We start from the raw sequence: 12561 nt of genomic DNA on the forward strand, positions 1-12561 counted from the left end.
CTCTCATCAGAGTGATGTGTTTAGGTGCAGTTTGCTTTTCAGTTGTGGATGAGCGTATTAATGACTTACAATTTGTATATTTATGTTATAACCTCTGTTACTCTTGTTATTTTGGATTGTCTCACACAATGCTTCTTAATGTCCTTGCATGCCCATAAATTTAAAGGAGAATCTAATATTTTGAAAGGAGTTATTTCACACTTTTATTTTGCGGATGAATCTTCAAAGATATATGCACATAAATAGAGAGACAAAAAAAAAGCAAATGCATAAATATGTTAAGACGAATGAAAGGGTGGAGGGTATCCACTTTCATAGAACCTAACTGCTCCAAAGGTGTCTATTAGTTTTGCAGACATGAGTCAATGTTAGAACTCGTGGCTCTATTTTATAAGATTTAACCATCTTAATTCCATGGCTCGCCTCCCCGCATGCAAAACAAGTTCCCCTCAACACTATTTTTGGAGGGGACATTGTCGTGGCATCCTGGGTTGAGCGTCAAGACAGCTGTGCTTGGTTTTGCGGCATCACATGATAGCAGTTAGCCTGCTAGCTACAGTAGTCCACCAACCTGCCCTGTGATTTGTCACTTTGCCACCAAGTCTACTCAAATGGCAGCATCAGTTGAATTCCCATGTGCATCACAGAGGTCATCTTATGCAACACTTGGAAACATGCTGTAGTTGTGGCCATCTAATCTTTAAGAATCAGCTTTTGGTTAGTAAGTCCATCATCAGTCCAGTTTGTGTATGAGGGGAAAGAGTTCTCTAAACATTTGAAAAATATCCAAGTCTGTATTATGTAGTCCTTCTGTGTACAGATGTGATCCAGCATTGGGTAAGCATAGCCTCTTTTGTTGTGCCTCTATCAATCAAATCTGGACTGGACTGGATTTTCCTTTTTCGGTTAGACTTACCCTCCAGTGAAATGATCATAAAGTTTGAGGATTCAGAACATCAATTAAAGTGTCAGAAGCAAATTATGACGACCTTTGTTCCGCCTACAACTGCACAGGATTGACTCCACCCTGACCGAGGAGGAGAGCCATTCTCTTCGTCAGAGACATGCTTCGGCCTCTGCTTTGCATATGTAGTGGAGACGGATTCATACTGCAGCAGGATAACGAGTCCGAACACAACTCAAAGCTTTGCAAGAACTACTTAAACATTAAAGCAGGCCAAGGTGTCCGTACTGTCATGGACTTTCCTCCACAGTCACCTGACCACAACCTCACACCGAACATTTATGGAGTCACATGAAGACCGAGCACTCTGTGACGCCACAAGAAGCCTTGTTTTAACACTGTCAAATCACGCTGGGATAGCACGAGTCAGTAGGTTTTACACAAATGTGTTGACTCCATGCCAGCTCGAGTGCATGCTGCTGTTAAAGTAAGAGGGGACAGAACAAAAACCGAGATATTCTGAAATTCACCGACGTTTTTCAAAGATTTTTCTTTTAACTCAAATTGTTAAGATGATAAAATGGCATTACTTGACTTACATGTATACTGACTAGTGGTCTCTGACGTTTAGACCCATCTGATAAAACTGACTCATAGGACTTACCAGAGTAGCAAAGGTTGACGTGTGAGGTTGCAGTTTTATTGACTTGTTATTTGAGCGCTCAGGTGATACCAGGTGATAAAAATGTGCAGAATCAGTGATTCTCTTAATGCTGATGATGTCATGGCCCTCTGGGTGTCCCGCTGCTGGTTTGTGGGTGCTTTTTGTTTAAGCTGAGTGATCTCATGCTCCGCTGCCCTCAGTCATCCTCCTCCTCCTGAGCACCGCTCACATGTGAGCCAGAGGGCCGAGGGTTGGACCAGCTGCAAGGTATGAGCTCATGTAAACTGCAGCTCCCTCACACTCTGTATATTAGCCATAGCCTGGAGTAATGGGGGGTTAATCCAAACACTGATAGGGAAGGACCACCCTCTCATGTGAGAATCTCTTCCAGTGAATAACGGATGGGGGTGTGTGTGGATATTGTGGAGTGTGTTGGAGTGCCATGTTTGGGTCAGTGTGCTCCCTTTGCATCGCAGGGCAGGTCAGCAGCTCCACAACGCCTGGTTGGTTTTCACAAAAACTGCATTTTAACCTGCGCACAGAGGAGCTCCGTGGAGTCCCATTTAGCCTGTTTTTCTCTTCAGCTTTACATACGTTTATGCCAACTTGTGAAAAGCTGCAGACGCTCAAATGAGAACTAATCATGTTTTCCATCAGTGGGCTTGAATGAGAAAGATTTGAAGCGAAAAAGTTCCTTTAGGGTCACATCTACCAGGGAAAATGTTAGTAATGGATTCCCAAGTTTTGGAAAATCGGTCAGCACACTGGGCACAAGTGAATTTATTGCTTTATATGAAAGACAAGAAGAAAGAAATTCACTTGTCTTACCCGACAATTTTTTAAGGGTGTCTAAAGCGGTGAGCAGGTGTTTTTCAAGTGCCTTCGCTCCAGCTGAAAATGTTTGTGCTAGTTGCGCATAAAGTCATCTCTCCAGTAAAAAACCCTCTGCATCAGATAAATACAAAAGCTCAATTTGCACACTTACAGTACAGCTGAATATTGCTATTTCAACACAATTTTTCCATGTCTGTTTGAAAAAAAAAAAAAACTTGACAGATACCTAGAACTCCTCTGTGTCTCTTCAAGTGCTCCAGAGCTCTCAGTGAAATATGCTTCACTAAGAGGTTTGGAGGTGACTCTTTGTCTGCACTGTGTTTAACCGAGTAAATAGCATATACTTGAAATGATAAAGTCTGCCAGCGGTGAAGGCAGCTTCTCACAGTCTCAGTGCTTTTTTTTTTTGTTTTGTTTCATTGTTTTTACCTTGAGAGGAGGAGGAAAAAAGGTTTCGGCGCAAGAGGAGAAACTGACCTGCGTGCTCTTATCTCACTATGCCAAAGGCTAACAGGTTTCGTAGCAGCAAAGCCAACAGAGAGTGCTGCCTTTAGGAATGAAGGCGAGTGAGGGCAACAATATTAGGGTTGGCCAATCAGAGGCAGAGCAGCGTGTGTCATGCCTTCACCATCCTGGAAAAATAAATACTGCATACAGGGCCGTGATGCGCTTCACACGGTGGACAGTGTATTCTCCAAGCAGTGAAACACACATTTTCTTGTGAACAATGGACACAGAAAAGCCGCAGAATTATAGCTTATACCCCAGTTTTTTGTGTGTTGGAAAGTCTGAACTGAATTTACTGTTCTTTTGACATCTGTGATTTACAAACAGCCTATTCTCCACCTGTTGTTTCTGTCATTGTATTTATATAAAATATGAATGAATTCTGGCAACAAACTGAATAATAAAAAAAAAGAAGCCTATATTTACTGAGGGTCCAAGAAACTCCTCACAGTCCCACCCACACTGCAAACATTCAGAGTAGCCAGTGTTGTAGATGCTATTGACCTATCGTATTGAAGACAGTGTGGCAAAATGTTTGCTTGGTTAATGTGACTGATCCATTTGTTCCTGTGTTCCATTGTTTCATAAGCCTGCACCTTTGGCCTACTTTTGCAGACTACCTGAGACAACTGTTTGGGGTTATATGTGATTGTTTTCCTCAATTTTGGAGACTTTGTTTTTTTCCACATTATCAAAGTTTGGCAGTGTCAGGAGGTTTACATCTGGTCAGTGGCTGGAATTTGCTCTGCAGATAGCATATTGACTTCAGCTCTGCAAGTCTGCGGTAATACCTTGAGATAAATTCAATTCGATTCAAAATGTGATTGGTTTAAATGTTTGTGTAACCAGGTCCTTAAACCTGTGTTCAGACCAACAATAGCAATCTCTCCAGTGAACAGCTCATACCTCTCATTGTTCACTCACTGGTTGTTGGTCTGAACCACTCCGTAAATGTTGGCATCAGGTTCACTGACGTTCATGTTGTCTGACTACAGATTGCGTGCAGTGAACTAGACTCACGCTGACTCAGAAGTGCGACGCTTCCTTAACAACAGGTGTTCAGTCTTTGACTGACGGGGAACACCTGCAGTGACATCACTGAGTGGGGGCGTGGCCATGTACAGGCGATGTCAGTGCTGAGTTAAAGCTCTGTAACTGGGACAAATGTTAAATTGTGACACACTAGCATACTTCTGATTGTTAGCTATCAACTTCAAAGAATTACTGATTTTATTATTGTGGATTTGATGGACCTCTACTTTTACTTTTACTAATTATTAGAGTAAGGACCACACCAGCATCTGACTGGAACCAATTGACATTTAATGTGCTGCATTTTAGTAGGTTATAAGCTATTTAGCAGAAAACTTTTGCCTGGTGAATGCTTGTTTGATCGCTTGTTAAACAAACTGCAGCTGTTAGCATTGTGCATGGTGATGAGGTAATGTATCTATTTAAGATATTTAAGATTACTTTAATTGTAATAAGATGCTAGTGGTAAACTAACTTTGTTTTAGTGCACACAGTGCCGGCCCAAGCCTTTTGGGGGCCCTAAGCAGAATCTGATTTGGGGCCCCCCTCCCACCACCTCGGAGTCACCTGTGCTTGACAATTATTGACACAAATGTCACACTATAATGTTACATCATAAATTGTATTAATACAGTGACGGATTATGAACTACTGTCCCCTTGGGCACAGATCCTTAAGAACCTCCCCTACCTTATTTGTATGAAAGTGGGTGCAACTGGGGGAAGGGGGGTCTAGGGGTCCTCCCCCAGGAAATTCTGAATTTTTTCAAATTAAAAAAAGGGGGGCCCAAGCAGCCGCTTAGTTCACCTATGCTTCAGGCCGGCCCTGTGTGCAGAACCAACACAGACTGCACTGGAGCTTCTTTCCTCAGGATAAGAATCTATGGTTCCACCATTAAAAACACAAGAAAACCAGCAAGAGCAAGCTACATTTTCTAAGTATCCAACCAAATTAATCCATGAACGCACACTGCCAAGCTCTCTTAGGTTTTGAGTCTATGAAATACTCAAATAAACAACCCTGTTGTGCCACAATAATCTAAACACAAGCAAAATAGCCATCAAGAATGTACTTTAGTCCGAACAGGCTATCTGGCATCACGGTCACTCTTTGGCCTATTGATGTAGGTGTGTGCTTCTTTTTAATGTTAGCTGCCAAAAAGGGCTGTTGCTGCCGCTGTGGCTCTTTCCTTCAGCTCAGCTGCTGTGTGCTTTGTGCTAACTTTAACCATTAAAGCATGTTGATGCCACAGCGGCTCTTTTCTCATGCTCAGGGGCTGTGTGCTTTGTGGCAATTAGTCAACAGCTGAATGACAGTCTGCCACTGCTGCTGCTGCTGCTTATTATTATTATTATCATAGTGAATGCTAACAACAAACATGGTTATTGTTAGTACTTTCCGCTGTCAAGCTAGTACGTTAGCAATGGGACACTTTGGTTAAACTGCGCCATTCTTGTGCTACTAGCTCCCTAATAGCTTTAGCAATACAGTCGTAGCCTTGTGGAGGATGGTCATGTGCAATGACTGCAAAGGGCAGAGTGTGTGAAGATACGTAGGTAGACGGACATGTCCTATCCAGTCCTTTCGTACAGGCTGAATGATACAACCGACAGTTACTGTCGTCACTTTCAGAGACTTTCTACAAAAAATGCTTTTAGAATAACTCACCAACCCTAGCTTTAAAATAACTGTTATACATGTATAGAAGTAGCCAGTGTTCTCGTTGATCAGGTCATGTTGAAGCATCAGTATTAAGATTTTCATAACAGAGTTAAAAAAAAAAAACTCATAGTATGTTTAAATAGCTGGTACTGAATTGAACAGCAATTCCAGAGTAAGTATTGGATGAGTGCCTCTTTCCACCCACATGTACCTACCGTGTATTTTGTACATTTGTATATTTATCTGTGTGCGTTTCAGTGTGTGAGGATAATACGTGTGTATTTCTGGAAGTACTTAAAGAATGATCTCAGCAGGGGGTTGTACACACAGTAGCGGTACACTGCTGTGATAAGCCCCAGTCTAAGCGTCCAGTTTGTTTTTAAGCACTGGGTTCACAGCAGGCCGCTATTGATAGAGCCCGAGCACTTTGGAAATGAAAAGTGCATTTGAAGCCCCCTTATGAAGCCGCATTCCTCACTAATCCAGAGGAGATCGGCACTACAAGGCTCCCCGATCTCCACAGGCAGGGCAGAAAAACAGACAGGGAGGGCCAAAGCAAGGGAAAAGAACCTGAGCTAAAGAGTAATCCATTATCTTCATGCTTATACACAGTACATGTTTATGTCAGGCAAGAGTCTATATCCAGAAACATCCCAGGAGCTAAGGAAAACACTCGAAACACTTGTTGTTAGACAGCCATGTATATTTCAGTTTCTCCAGCGGGTAGAATTTTGTCAACTCTTAGGAGCTCTCAATGTGATCCGTTGTTTACACTTAAATATAGAAAACACAGCGTTGGGGTTTCCCAAGACTTCAACAGTGCAATCATTATCTAAAGAAAATCTCCATCTGAAATCAATCATCAGGGTTTTTTTTAATGGACCCGTAAACTGAAGCAGCTCATGTCCATGTATCATTGATTTTTGTGCTTTTCCTCTTTTGGTATGTGTCAAGACGTCTTTTGAGAATAAATCGGTACTGTATCATTTAAAAACACTTGAACGTGTTACAGTGGTTCATGTTTTTTAGATGAAAAGCACTTTGTGGACTCACAAAGTTACAAATCTAAATTTCATGGCAATTCATTCAGTTTCTGCTGAGATATTTCCCTTTATCACTGAAAAGTTTGCAATTACACAATCACTAACCTGGTAACTAAAGGCGGAACTGCAGATAGTCTTGCTTGTGCCCCTAAACAACATGATCTCCACTGGCCCTTACAACAGTATTTGTCACAAGGCCCCTTTCAGGCTTCTTCTGTTCAGCAGTGATATAAAGAATTCATTAAATACACATTTCACCCACATTCTTCAAACCCCCCCCCATCTCACCCTCTGTTTAATTTTCACTGAGCCATGATTACTATAATTTGAGCTGATATTTTAATGCCATGTTTAGTCACATTATTACTCATCCATCCAAATATCAAAATAATATTATTGATGGATAATTCATACTGTGACTGAGCATGGCCTTAAAATATTCTGATTCACTGCATGTCCTTTCATTTTTTTAGCCTAGGCTGCATTTACAGTAGGTTACACGTTAGCATCTCAATTGGCTATCTGTTGCATCTGTGGGCTAGTTCACTATTTTTCTCATTCTCTTAGCTTATTACAATTCTCACCTTTCCTCCTCTTTGCCTGATCATCCTCTGCCTTTCATGCCGCAAAAAATGATAATTTGGATTGATGCAGCCTCTTACCACTACATTGCATCTTTGCTCTGATTCATTCAATTGCCGTTCTAAAAATAGACCTGCACTCACGTCGCGACCGTGTTTACTTGAGGTTTTAATGAGTCAAAGATATGGACCTCTGTGTCACGCGAGACCGCGTTGATGTCATGATAGGGTGGGCTTTATGTATTTGGTTTTTCGGCTTTATGTTTACATTTTTACTTGCAGAAATGTAAGGGGACAATGGGTCAATGGTGGCTACGGCCCTGGATACCAAAATTAGCATCGGTGCAGCATGACTTGTCCGAGCCATAGGTCTAGCTATGCAAAGCTAGCCCTACGTGCCTGAAAATGTGTGTGTTCATATATAACACCAAATGCCACTTTTTGGATTAATTACGCTTTAATTAAATATATTAATATATACTCCATATATACTCACATAAAGGCCTACCGTGAACTGGTTTCAAGTGCTTGACCAGCAGCGTTTGAACCTCTGTGCTAATTGCCTGCAGAGATAGTTCCCTGTCTAGACCAATAAACAGAGACCAGTCAAGATTCCAAACCTAAAATCACTTTACAAATTGCTCACAGTTTTTTTTTTTTTTTTTTGTTCAAGGCCAAGAGTTCAGTGAACCATGTCTCAGACTTTAGTCAAAGAGCCCCCCTAATGGCTTTGACACAGGATCTCTGCTTTTATCTGTTTTGGCTCATTCTTTCCATCTCAGCCCAGCCTAACAATGATACTCCTGCTGCATGCGATGTTGACACAGCAAAGCCTGCCTTTGATTTTCTGTCAAAGTGGGTCAAAAGACAGCACACAGGCTGGGGACAGAGAGGAAGGGGAGAGGAGGGTCTGAAAGGCCGGCTAATGGAGATAGAGACAAGAAGAAGAAGACTGAGGGGTAACTGGGGTTTTTTTTTTATTGCTGAAACTTGATCTCCGCCCTCTGCGGCTCATCCTGGAGTAGGCCTCTCTTGTCACGGGGAGCAGGCGGCCACATAGACGGCGCAGTTGTACACGAAGCCACCCAAGCAGCAGCCATGCAGCTTTTTAAAACCCCAGAGTTCAGCTTGATCCATCTGCAAACAGATGACACTCCTGTAAACAAAGCCGGGGGGAGAGAGATGAGGTTTTTCAGACCCTTCAAAGCCTGTAATACAAGGAGCTCACGTGAAGACACTGTAAACTGTATACGCGGTGTGCCGTTTAAACAGACCGTAACTTTAACTGATGTCATGTAGACCAGCGCCCTGGTCCACATGAGGAGATGTTTTTTTCTGGACCTCAGGAAAGAGACGGACCACCTTACCTTGAACCCTGATTCAAGTAACTCACATTTGGTGACTTTATTCAACTTGTTTCCATCATTTCCATGTCATTATTATAGATTGAGCGTGGGATTAAATGACTTTTTTTGCACTCAACGTACGTGTTCAGAAATTGGCACACCAAAAGTCATCCATGTGTCTTTGCAAAAGTAGTGGTGGGTAGGACAACTGCTGCGGATGAGGTCACATGCTAACCAGCCAGCCAGCAACTCCACCAAAACACAATACTATATTCTAAACTTTGCAGTTGTTTATGCAGGTGTCTGAACGCTACTGAAGTATGAACCTACTTTTCAAAATCATCTGATGGGAATTTGCACGTTTTTTTTCTTGATCTTAACCGTTAAGCGCGGTGGGTTAGAGTGTTGTAACTCGTAAGTCCTTTTCAGCTCTGTGTGACGGTGGTCCCGACTGCGCTGAGAACGCTGACACGAGAGAAGAGTGCCAAATTTGAAAGTAGTTCAGCGGAGAGCTTTAGGAAAAGCTCTCTCAGCGTTTTTCACTAAGCCTCTCTAAAAACCTCCCTGGCTCCTGCACCTACAGAGCTGTTGTATAACCTTTACTCACCAGAACACACACACACACACACACACACACACACACACAAAAGCACTCTTTCGGACCATGTGATGAGGAAGCCTTTGAGGGGGCATTCTGAAACAAGGGAAAGCCTATTTTTGAAAGTCATCCACCACGGGACTCAATTAGCACTTCATCTAAAGGCCGGGGCACGGGGTCGACGTATGCTCCCTCCCTTCCTGTGTTTCCTGAGGAAAAGCTGAAGTGAGTCGACGCTGCACGGCGGTGGTCTGGGTCTTTCCTCTCCAGTTCTTTCCAACAGGACCCTGAGGACGAGTCTGACTACCGCTTCTTTTTTTCCCTTGCTGCTTTTCTTGAGTTCCAAGGCCTCAGACAGTCTCGTCGGGCTGACTGTGCCTCCTCTGTCTTCACTCACTCTTGCACTCTAATTTCCTGCACGCTGTCCTGAAAATAGCCTACATTTGGCTGACTGATGTGCCGAGCCTTTGTCTGTCTTCCCTGCCAAAAGTCCCATATGTTTAAGCTCCACTCGTACATCTCGGATGGTGACTGCTCCGACTGACTCTCCCTCTCCTTTCTTTTCTCTGTGATGTCTGGCGTTCTCCGTGATTGCAGACATTTTTAGCAGGGAAATCAAGCGAGTTCCATGCTGTTCCCCCTCTTTTCCTCATTTTAGCTTAATGGCTGATGGTAAAAGGCTGAGCACCTGCCAGAAGCGACTTAACTAAACATGAAGCTTAAGGCAAAATATGTGCAATACGTCAATCACATTTAAGAGATATATCACTCATGGCATTTACAATGAAAATGAACACAATCAGGTGCTGTGAGGAGCTTTCAGCTGAGCATGTAATGCTGACATTTGTGAAACATAAGTGTTTCCTTTCCATTTATGAATTTGTGGCACTCCTAATCTCCACGCACTCTGATCAAACGTGACCACGCTTGTATGGATAGCTATACATGAATAGGGGGAATTTCTTGAAGTAGGTTCCATTTCTGTGCAGGGGTGGGATTTCCCTACAGTACCCGCACATTCAAAAGCAGCCTGTCTAAAGAAGTCCATCTAAAAAAATCCAGAATTACCTGTGCAATACTTAGCTGCAGTGGTGGAAAACTACACTTTTAAATTAAAACAATAATATGAAATACACAAAAGTTTTCCTTCATGGAGGGTGTTACTATCTGAGAGACCAAATACTTTACAGAGGTTCACTGGCCATGCAGAGTTTCAAGATTTCACATTATGGCTGAATAACTTATTGCATAAAAAGTTTCATGTTATAACTGTGAATGATTTGTGTCATAATAGCGATAAATAGCATACCATTACAACAAGCAGAGCGTCTGACTCTTGAGGTCATTTGACAGCAGGAAGTCATTCTGGTTTCTCATGGTACAGCTCTCTTCCCCGGGAAGCCTGCAGTAGTAATTGCACACCGTGCTCTGCAGATAAAGAACTTGCAGAATACAGTCAAGAATTAATACATGGCGCTGGAGATAATCCCCATCAATAGAGGCATTCACACGTGTCACAACTGAATTATTCACAGAACAGAAAGTCATCCTAACATTGAGTTCTTGGTTCTTTGTGTTCACCATCAATTTATCCCGAGGCCAGAGGCGTGTTTACACACTCTGACCTGGCTCTCCCTGCAGAGCAGTGTGTTGCTCTCCTGTCTGCACTGAGCTGTTCCAGATCCTCACACTCTGTTGTTTTCTCTCCCTGTTTCTCTCTCCTTTGTTGCAGCCTGTCATGTGTTTGGCACCTCTAATCTGGCCAAGCTCAGTACAGCGATGTGTGGCTTTTGACATTCTCTTTTCTCTCACGTGCCCTCCGCGCAGCAGGAGTCTATTTTCCTCCTCTTGTCCGCAGGAAGTGTGTGTGTCCTCGCTGTAAGTAGATCAGTTGCTCTCTCTGCGGGTCGAGGCGACCTCTGCCCCCTACACTCTGACCCGCCGAACCTGCCAACTGCACACATGGACTCTCTCACCCTTCCATGTCCACACACACACACACACACACACACACACACACGTTGCCTTTGTTCACTCATCGGGGATCGTGACCTCTCGTGTGGGGGTGTGCGAGTATTCCAAGCGCTGCTCCATCCATTTAGGCTTGCTCCAGAGGCGCATTACAGGTTGTTGTCCCAAATTTAACCTTCTCACTCTGTGCTTGCTCACTTCACATCACCTCACCGTGGCTCCCATGATTCATGGGCATATAATGAAGGGCAATTACCTCTGATTTAGCCTCAACACGAAACAGTAACACCTGCCAAACGAGACTGGGGGATAATGGCAGGATAGATCAGAAACGAGGCTCAATGTACTTTTATTTAACTGGTAGTGTTCCAGTGTAAATACAATAATTACCTGTCAGGAGACTGTCTCAATCAGAGCCATCTGAGCTTGTGTTTGATGTCAAGGTGTTCGGGAAAACACAAAGCTTGTGATTATTGTTTTTTGGATTATTAAAAAGTTTGCTTTGAGTCTTCAGATCACAGTGCACTTTCTTACAGTTGTCAGGGAGCCAAGCAGAACGTGAACCCTCAAATAGGTTTCCCCTTCGCAAATGTCATGTTGTCTTTTTTCATCGGCGCATCCATGAGCTTGGTGAGTGTTTCATTTCAACTCGGCAATGGTGCAGTTTGTGTTTCTTATTTGGTCCCAGTGTTACCAAAAAGACTAGTCTACATTTGAATGATGTCCTCCCTGACAGCAGCCATCAGGGGGGCCATAGCTGTTTGCTGTTGTTTATAGTCCTCCTTGTAATATGACCTCCCAGTCCTTAAATTGGCAGTGGACGACTTTTTTGCTGTAACTCATTATTATAAAGAGTGTAATGACTGTAGAAAAACAACACCATCTGTGTGTATAGACTGACTCCCGAAAAGCCTTGCTTCCATTGCTGTATCCAGTCTGCCACAAATTATGGCACAGAGGAAGCGCATCTGCCATTGTGCAACCAAAACAGGAAGAGGCATTGTTTTCCCAGGTCACTATCCCCAGGTAACGGTGGACCAAACTGGAATAACTGTGGATACTGTCAACTGCAAAAGACAGAGAATCCCACTGATGGAGGATCAGACGAAGGCGAAGAGGCAGAGTGATGGAAGCCGAGTTGAAGCAAGAGTAAAATGGACAGGAACTGATTTGATGGAGCAGTGTCAAAGTCTGTTACGCTGTTGATATTTGTTTACCCTTAACGGGACATGAGATGCTTCAAAATGATTTTTACTAGATCAGCAAGTAACAAAACCTACCTCCTACTTATTAACACAACCAGGTGTTTCACTCTGCCTTTTATTAGCATTGAGAATGGGGGTTTCGAGATCACATGGGGATTTTTACCGTGGTTTCTTGGACAGCAGCCAGGCTGCGAGCAGAAAGAAGTCATTGAAA

This window comes from Acanthopagrus latus, chromosome 14 (assembly GCF_904848185.1).
Source record: "Acanthopagrus latus isolate v.2019 chromosome 14, fAcaLat1.1, whole genome shotgun sequence".
In the NCBI taxonomy this organism is placed as follows: Eukaryota; Metazoa; Chordata; class Actinopteri; order Spariformes; family Sparidae; genus Acanthopagrus; species Acanthopagrus latus.